General features: G+C 39.2%; 1 pseudogene; it reads right to left on the bottom strand.

Annotated features, from left to right (window-relative positions):
• Positions 1 to 234: 234 nt before the first annotated feature.
• On the bottom strand, positions 235 to 3,921 carry LOC138811628 (CCA tRNA nucleotidyltransferase 1, mitochondrial pseudogene; annotated as a pseudogene).
• Between the last annotated feature and the right edge of the window lie 5,520 nt (positions 3,922 to 9,441).

Genomic DNA, 9,441 nt, shown 5'->3' with positions numbered 1-9,441 from the left:
TTATTTGAAAAGTGTAGACAGTTAAGTCAGAACTTACTCCAAAAATATTCTAGGATTCTTTGATAAAATCAGATTGAGAGGTGGTAGACTCCATTTCAGTCAGTGCCTGAAATAGTTTCACAAAGCAAGAAGATTTTTCTTAATGGATTCTCTCTTAACTCTGCTGTAGCTTCTTAAATCTCATAGACAGGGAAAGATGACCAGTCTTACCCTTTTGAGAACCAGGTCTTCATTTTAGGTCTTCTTTTTGTAACTTAGGAATTCCTCTTTTTCCATTTGGCAGCCACTTTTTTTCCCACTGTACTTGCAGTTGCTGTAACACAGCACCAATTTCCTTCCTGGAAGAAATGCCAACTTTTCTAATGTCAGGTCCGCTCAAAGGGAAGGGGGCAGGGACCACTTCTGCATCTGCGTGAGGAGACTGCGTTCACCCTGGTACTTCAGCAGCTCACATACTCTGGCATTTGCATCTGGCTCTCTGGAATCTACAATGAAGTTTTGATAGGGTTTCAATGGTTTTGAACGATCTGATGCTTTAACTAAGTCTTTCCTATTTTTAACTCTAAATAAGCCAATGTTTTTCCTCTTCTTGTGAAATCTCCAACTTCAAATCCCATTTTGTGACATCATCTTGTACTTTCCGCAGTGAGGCCAAGATGGTCCTTCGCTTTGCTGAGCAAGTATCAACATTTTCACTGACTTCACTATATTCTTATAAACTTGCAATTGTGGGTAAACCTTTATGAGGAGCCATATCAAGATCATAGATCAGGTGAAATAAGTCGTTTACACATTTACCAACAAGAATTTTTTTCAGTTCTACCCAAATGCACTCTCCTGATAGTCCAGCCAAGCCTTTTGCATTTTCTGCGATTGCTTCCAAAGTCTCAGCATCATGTTTACCAGGTTTGTACACAATTCTGCCATCAAACCTGAAGTAGCTTAAAATCCGAAGTTAATCTTCTTGTATTCTTTGATGTGTTTGTCATACAAACCGTAACTTTCTTATTTTTTAAAAAACTTCATAGCCATTAATGTAAACGAGTCAATAACCATCAAGGCCTAGAAACATGGAGTTTATAGTGAGGTCTCTGTGTTCGGCATCCTTCTGCTGGACAGTTGTGAATTCTACCTAGGCATGTCTTCTGTCAGTTGTGACATCTATCCAGTGTGGTAATTTCAAAATTGCCTTCACGAAGCATAGCCATGATGGTTCCCTGCTTCTCTCCTTTGTTGGTCATCTGAATGCCACCTGACAGAAATATCTCCTTTATTTTGGTTGGGGTGGCCAAATCGACATCTTGAAGTTTCACCCCATTTGGCAGATCCCTCACCGCTCCTCTTGCTGTTCTCAGCTCTTGATTCTCTTCCCCTAATAATTCTGTCAGACTCTTCAATCCTCCCATTAAATGGGACTGGAATCCTGGAGATTGCCGCTTCAAGACAGAGCCTTCTCTAGCCTTCGTCCTGTCCTGCCTGCCCAGGACCTAGCAGCCTCTGCATCCGGAGAAGTGGCCACACACCTCTGCCAGTTGGGCACGTGGGCACATCGACCACACTTCCCTGCGTGCCCACCACACTTCCATGCGCACCCTCCACACCTCCCTGCGCGCCTTCCACACTTTCCTGCGTGCCCACCACCCTTCCCTGTGTGCCTACCACACTTCCCTGCGCACCCACCACACTTCCCTGCAGGTGGGGATGAGATGTGATTTTATTCATCAACTGCCAGATGCTCACTTCCTTGTCTAGAGGTGGCTCAACCCCAGCCAAGCAAGAGGGCCAGGCCTTGAGTTCAAGCCCCACTCGCATCAAACATCAAGTAAAAAGAAAAAAAGTACATTTTCCTATCACTCTCGAAGTGCAGACTTTGGGGTGCCTTGGGGGGAGTAGGAGGGGAGCAGGACTCCAGAGAATAAACTAGATCTCCAAATCATTGCAGTCACCCCGCCTGGACCCAGAAGTCCTGCCCCCCCCCCAAAGAGACCTCACCGCACACAGGGGGCCCTGAGACAACCCTGGATCTGAGGATGCCACCCACCCATCTCAATGGGGGCAGGTGCTGGGGGAGTGGGAAGGCCCCCTCCCACCACGTGGATCAGGCAGATCTGACTCCCAATTGCTCAGAAACCCGTCCTGGGCCCAACCCGCATGGTGCCCAGTGGACCCCTGCTCCCCCCCTTTCCTCTGTGAGAAAAACCCTCGGGCCAAGTGCCAGGGGGCCTGCCAGGACCGGTCTCTTGCCCCGACCTCCTGGATCCCCCCCCCCAAAGAGGCCGTGCATGGGGCACCAGGATGGGGGCCCACCGGCAAAGGCTTACCCCTGGACATCCTTGTCATTAGTCACTAGTCACTAGTCACAGAAGAGTAGAGCTGGTACAGTCATATCCAGAACACTGCATCTGATAATAATTGTTACTCGCTTATGTTCCTAGGATAGTATATTCACTTACATTGGTGCTTAATAATTAATTATTATTGAGTAAGAAGAAAGTTTCACTCTTGCCTGTCTTTTGGATTAACATTTTTATTTAGTTTTAAATTGTGTACATCAGAGAAAATAGGCAATAATTACCTTTCTGAATCTGGCTTGTTTTGTTTAATAGAATCTTCAGTTCTACCCAGATATCTGCAAATGACATAATTCCTTTCTTTGTGAGCTAGTAATTTCGCATCGTGAATACGTGCCACACTTTCTATTTTTATTAGCATCAATTGGTTGCACACAGTGTTCTCATTTTGAGTTGCCAAGTACACATAGACGGTGCCTTGATTAGACTCATCCTTCCATCATCCTTCCTCATCTTCCTATACTCTTCCCAACATAGCCTCCACAAGCTTCATTTTCACCCAGCTGCAAAAAAAATATTTTGACTATATTCACCCTCCTTCATCCTCATTAACCCTCTTCATTCCCAAATAGTTCTCACACCCCAGACAGTATATGCTTCACTTTTCTAACATTCATTTTTGTTAAAGTACATATTAATTATTCAAAGGTGATTACCATTGCATTTCACAGTGTACATACTGTACTTTATGTGATTAATCCCTTTACTTACTCTTGTTTTTTTCCAGTGTTCTACCCTCTATTTATTCATAGCTTTCAGTGAGTTTGGTTTTATTATCTCACTAACAGGTGCAATTGTATTTTGGCACTGTTCACTTTCTAGCATTCTCTTTTCTCCTTCTCACTTTTAACATTTTCACAATTGCAACAGGATAATTTATACATGCACACACATACACACATATGTGTTAAGAAGTTAGTGTTTTTGTGGGATATTTTTTTGTCTTGGTACTGGGGCTTCAACTCAGAGCCTGGGTGCTGTGCCTGAGTTTTTTGCTCAGGAATAGTACTCTACCACCTTAACCACAACTTACTTCTAGCCTTTAGGTTGTTGATTATTGATAAGAGTCTTCTGGACTTTGTTGCTTAGGCTGGCTTTGAACCATGAGCCTCATATCTCAGTCACCTGAGTAACAGTAATTACAGGTGTGAGCTACTAGTGCCTTGCAAAAGACAAGATTTTTAAAAATTAAGCTTCTGAAAGAAATAGAAGGGAAGTTTATCTATTTAAACTCACTTTAGGATATTTTCACCTATTTTTCTCTGGATGATTTATGTTCAATTAGGAACAGTGTTTGATTTATATCAATTCAGAAGGCCAATGATATGTTCTGATAGCTTATATATAAAGTAAGAATAGTAAAGGTAGTCTAATACATCTGAACATTTTGTGGATGATCAGTGTTCATTATAATGGGACTGAACTTTGCTTCGAACCACCTGATATAAACCAGGCCTTCCAAATGCTGCATTATCCCTTTTAATTTTTTTCAGTTGTTTACCTTTCTGTTTCCTTTTCTGGAATTGTCTATTGCAGTGGGCTGCCTCACTTTGCCAAGTCTAAACTCCATAGGGTTAGAAGAGATTATATCTGCCTTCTGTCCTTAAAGCACACAGGAAACAAAGTCCTTCTGAAAAGTGCCTTCCAAAATTGTTTATATTTTTGGTGAATTTTTTTCTTTCCCTTACTAGATAGGTTGAATGCCCCAGGTAACCCTCTGACTGGATTTCTAATATTTACCACTTGTGGGACTTCTTTGGAGATGCATTTCCAAAACCAGTATCAAGGGATGTGTGGTACCCCAAATCTCCTGTGAAGTGATACTGTAAGAGGATCTTCAGGCTTTCTGGTTGTTGAAAGTCATTACTATTGATTGGCATGACTTCTATTTTCAGGTGGTATTGAGTTTTATGAATATGAATTTAACAACTTTTATACAACTTCAAGGGACCAGCCATTTTCCTTTGTAAAATAGTCCAGAGCTTTCAGACAGTGAAAAATCATCCAAAGGGATTAGCAGGTTTGAAAAGCAACATTTATTAGCTAACATGACTATTTGTTTTTCCACCCAGATTTCCTCTCCAAGAAAATTTATATCCATGCCTCTCTGACTGAAATATCTCCCATAACAAAACTGGATCGAATATGCAGCCAATCCATTGCTTTTGCCTTCTTAATAACTAAATTGGATTGACTAGGTTGTTGATCTCATTGATTGTGTAGAAATCCTTTAAGTTGGCTGGAAAGAGAAAAATAAAAAGCAATTAGGTTAGCAATTGTCTGAGTTTGTGATCACAGGAAAACATGAGTTGTGTTCTTTGCAGACTAACTTTGCCTTTATTGATGGACCTAATTGGGAAAGCTATTTCTTCTTTTTTTTTCCCTGAGAAAGGGGAATTGCATTACTGACAACAAAATACTTTTTTCTCTGAAAGGTTTTGTACTCTTTTGGATCTAGATTCTGAATCACAATAAATCATCAGTTTTAAACTTTCCTTTCAGAGTAAAAAGAATAGATGCATTCTTGTCTAGGAAAATAAAAATTATTTTGGTCTCTAGCATACGAATAGAATAAAATCATCCTTAGGATTTAAAATCACTGAATTTCACTTTGTTGGAGTGTGAAGATATCATTATAACTAGTATTGTCCGTATATGCAGAGTTTAAATCCCTCCTTATTTAGGAAAATTTCTGGGGAATTCAGAAAATCAAATGATAGATATCTTAGACATTTCTGTTTCAAGATAAAGAATGGAGGAAAATTTATTATTGAGTAAACCAAGAAAAGATTTTAAAACCAGCTTAGTGTCCTTTCAATTAGGAATATTTCCTTTGGTACTTGAGACTCAATCCAGGGCCTGGTACATGCCTCCAAACAAGCCCTCTTGCACTGAGTTATGTCCTTAGCTTTTAAAGCAGATTTAATAGTGAAGTTTTCTTCTCATTTTAAATATCTTTATTGTATTATCTAAAGGAGCTTTAGCTTTAAGATCTGTGCTATACCTTCTCTTTTTGTATTTTTTTAAAAAATATTGTAAAGATGATGTACAGAGGGGTTACAGTTACATGTGTAAGGTAATGAATACATTTCCTATCGAGCATTGTTACCCCCTCTTTTTCTCCTACTATCCCTTCCCTCCCTGACCTCTCAAGTTCTAAAGTTCATTATCAACATAGTGTCTTGTACATCTCATTGTTAAAATGTGTCAGCCTGTATCCTTGTTTCAGTATTTTATTATTTCCCTTCCCTTCCCCAACTTAGAAAAATGTATATACAAGATGCAGGGCACTGGAGTCAAATGAAGTGAAAACAGGGGTTATACCATGGGGGAAGAATATACAAAAGAAACAAAAAATCATATAGTACATTAAAAACATCAATGACAAAGATAAAACCTCTTGTGCCCTATCTTGTGGTTCACTTCACTTAGCATCATCTTATATGGTCATATGTACGTAGTTTTTAAGCTTTTCTCTTTATCTGATAAGATTATCCTAGATATATACTAGTTATCACAAATAAGGGAAACCATGGTAACTATATTACTTTGGGCCTGGCTTACTTCACTTAATATGATTTTTTCCAAGTCTTTCCATTTCCTAACAAATGGGGAGGTGTCATTCTTTCTGATGGAAGCATAGATTTCATATAGTTATATAGATAGATAGATATAGATTGATATACATAGATATATCTATATATATCACATTGTCTTGATCCATTCATCTGCTGAGAGGCATCTGGGTTGGTTCCATATCTTATCTATGGTGAATAATGCTGTGATAAACATAGTTGTGCTGGTATCTTTAGTATGGCCTTGTTTGTGATCATTTGGGTAAATGCCTAGATGGGGGAATGCTGAATCATAGGGGAGCTTTATGTATTGTCTTTTGAGGAACCTCTCTTCTGTTTTCCACAATGGTTGAACAAATTTACACTCCCCCCAACAGTGCAGTAGGGTTCCCTTTTGGCCACATCCCCTCCAGCATCTGTTGTTATTAGATTTCTTGATGATAGCCATTCTAACCGGGGTGAATCAGTTTTGCATAGGAAATGGGTCCCATTGTTGAAGGGCAGACACAAAATGATTAATCATATAAGATGATGTAGATTACCACCCCTTGGGCCACTACCTTTCCTGGGTCTTCTCTTGCTTTTGGTTTGGTAGCTGTGTTTGCTGCCTTCTGATTAGTATGTGCCTTGAGTCAGCCAACTTTATGCTACATTTGCTAATGGCTACCAAGCCTCTGTTATAAATTTTACTAATAAAAGTTGGAATTTTTGACAGTTGGCATTTAGAGACAGGAATACAAAGCTATCACCTTTCTTAAATTGGCCTTGGGCTATGAATAGTGGGTTCCATAAGTCTTAAAATGCATCATGTTTGAATTTCAGCACAAGCAGTAAGTGATGCTTCATGACTTTTGCCAAATGATTGTTTGTTGTGTGTCTCATGGAGTCATTGGCCTTTATTTAACCACTGCTCAGGAGAAAACCACATACTCTGCAATATAGGGGTTCATCTGGTGATCACCCTTGTAGAGAAGATGTCCTGGCATGCAACACTGAGCTCTACGTTCCAAAAGCTGATGGTTGACTAGGGTTGTGATTACTTCCACTACTGCTGCCTGTGCCTCTATCAGAAGGAACAATCATGGTGTCCAGGGCTTTGGGAGAATACTGCTATATACTGGATCTTGTGAAAAGCAGCCCCACGAGCTTTACTCCATGACTATAAAAGTATCTGGAGAGGCTGTTGCCCTGTTGAGTATCTATAAAATGGGCTGCAAGAGACTGGATTCAGTTGAATGTTTCAACTTAAAATATGATGAATTAATTCAAGCAATGAATGCTTAGGGTCTCTGAGTTCATTTTTTGTAACTGAAGAGTATAGGAAGGATCACTTTATATGATCCTTTGTCATATAGTTTCAGAAGTTTCTGTCCATAGTCAGCTGTGGCCTTGAGATAAGGCAAATCTACCAGGAGCACCTGGTAGAAAGTTTGTAAAACTCCAGCTCAACAGAAAGAACCTGAGTGTGCTGGGTTCTCCTGTCATTCCAGCTACAACAGAGAAGCCTAAAACAGATGGATCACAGTCCAGGAATGTTGCCTGGATAGGAAGCCAGACTTTATGTAAAAAATATCAGTACAAGAAAAGAACTGGAGTCATCAGTTAGCAGTAGAGCACTTGCCTAGTAAGCTCCAGGTCAAGCTCAACCCCAGAACTGCCAGAAAAAAAACAACTAACAAACAGGAAAACAACAAATAATACTGTTAATGGGAAAGTAATATGAACAGATGAAGCACAAATGGCCAATTAATATATGAAAAAATACTACATTTGTACTCATCAGAGAAATGCAAATCTCACTACATTGAGATTCTATCACATTCCAGTGAGAAAGGCAAAAAATACTGATGACATTGTGGGGGATTGGGGTGAGAGGAGGCAGTAAAAGGGAAACTTCTTACACAATGAGTGGGGATGTAAATTAGTGTAGCCACTATAGAAGTGTAAATTGAGGTTCCTCAAAAACAGAATCAACATATGACTCAACTATACCACTGTTGGGCATATACCTAAAAGAATGTAAGTCTGCAAACAATAGAGATACCTGTGTTATATTAAAAAAAAAACCATGCTGTAGAATCCGCCTAGGTAACAATAAACCAAGGAATAGATAAAGGAACTGTAATATATATTCAAATATAATTATATTCAGTCATAAAGAAAAATGAAATCTGTTTTTGCAGGAAAATGGTTGGAATTGGAGATGATTATATTAAGTAAAATAAGCCATGCTCAGAAAGATGAATATCATATTTTCTATTATATGTGGAATCCAGATTTAAAAGACAAAATGAAAACTCAGGTGGATTATTAGGAAAGAGGAAGTGGTACAGCTTAAAAGGATGAGGAAGACAAGGCAGGGGAATAGGGCAGGTAAACAGTATAAAATGTAATTGCATATAGAAATATATAAACAGACACATGTATATACACATGTTTACATACATATATCCTAAAAGATAATAAAAAACATTTTATTTTTATAAAACGTACACCAAGAATTTTTTAAAGGGATATAAGTGTTAGCTTTTGTGTTAAAACTTTGGTACTGCCCCAAATCTTTTTTTTTCTTAAGAGCTAAAAGTGCTGATGTCAGGGTGTCACATTTAGGGAAGGAAATGTAAAGTGGAAGCCAGAAAGTCAGAGAGATTTGCAGGTCTTAAAAATTGAAGTTGGAATGAGGGATGATAAGCCAAGGAAGGCTAGCAGCTTCTAGAAGCAGGAAACTATAAGGAAAGAGGTTTTCCATAAAAATCTCCCAAAAGAACAAACACTTTGAATATCTTGATTTTTAGTTCAGTGAAACTGATTTTGGACTTAGAACTACATGTTAACAGATTTGTGGAGGTTTCTAGCCACCAAGTGTGTGGTAATTTGTTATAGCAGCAATAGGAAATGAATACCAAAAAGCAGTCTGATCACATCTGAAAAGCCACACGACTAGACTACTACTGGCTTCCTGCTGCAGACTTGATCAAGCACCCCAATAACTTACACAACCAGATCTAATTCAACGAAAGGAGAAATGTCACATTTCCATTGTCCCCCAATCAACAATTGGAACGGTAATGAAGTATCTCACTATCACTGCACTTTTTTCTCCCTTGTCTGAAGTGTGGCAAAGGCAACAAAAATCACCCCTGAACCAGTCAGCTTTCTGGACTTTAGGTAGAAAATTTCCCCCTTGCTCTACTTTTAAGCACAATAAAAACTCAAACTATGCACCTTTCCCTTGCTAAAGCTGCCCTGTTCATGACCAGCTGCCCTCTTCTCCCAAAAGGTCTCAGCATGTCTGATCAGCTTTTCATGTCCAAGGGTAAGTTGTGGAGTTATCCATTCCATCATCCTAACCCATCCAAAGGGGGCCAGAGAACACAAGAGCATCTCAGCTGACCAAGTAAAATCCTGTGGCACATTGTTAGAAGCATTTTGTCAAATGATTTCTTTAAGAGGCTGGAAATTTACATTAAACTAAGCCAGGACTTTTAAGGTGTTTCAGTGTATCCTCTCAGGCT

The sequence above is a fragment of the Dipodomys merriami genome, unplaced genomic scaffold (genome assembly GCF_024711535.1).
Source record: "Dipodomys merriami isolate MVZ:Mamm:240054 unplaced genomic scaffold, mDipMer1.0.p SCAF_541, whole genome shotgun sequence".
Lineage (NCBI taxonomy): Eukaryota > Metazoa > Chordata > Mammalia > Rodentia > Heteromyidae > Dipodomys > Dipodomys merriami.
The sequence above is the reverse complement of the archived record's forward strand: the minus strand, read 5'-3'. Positions and strand labels throughout refer to the sequence as shown.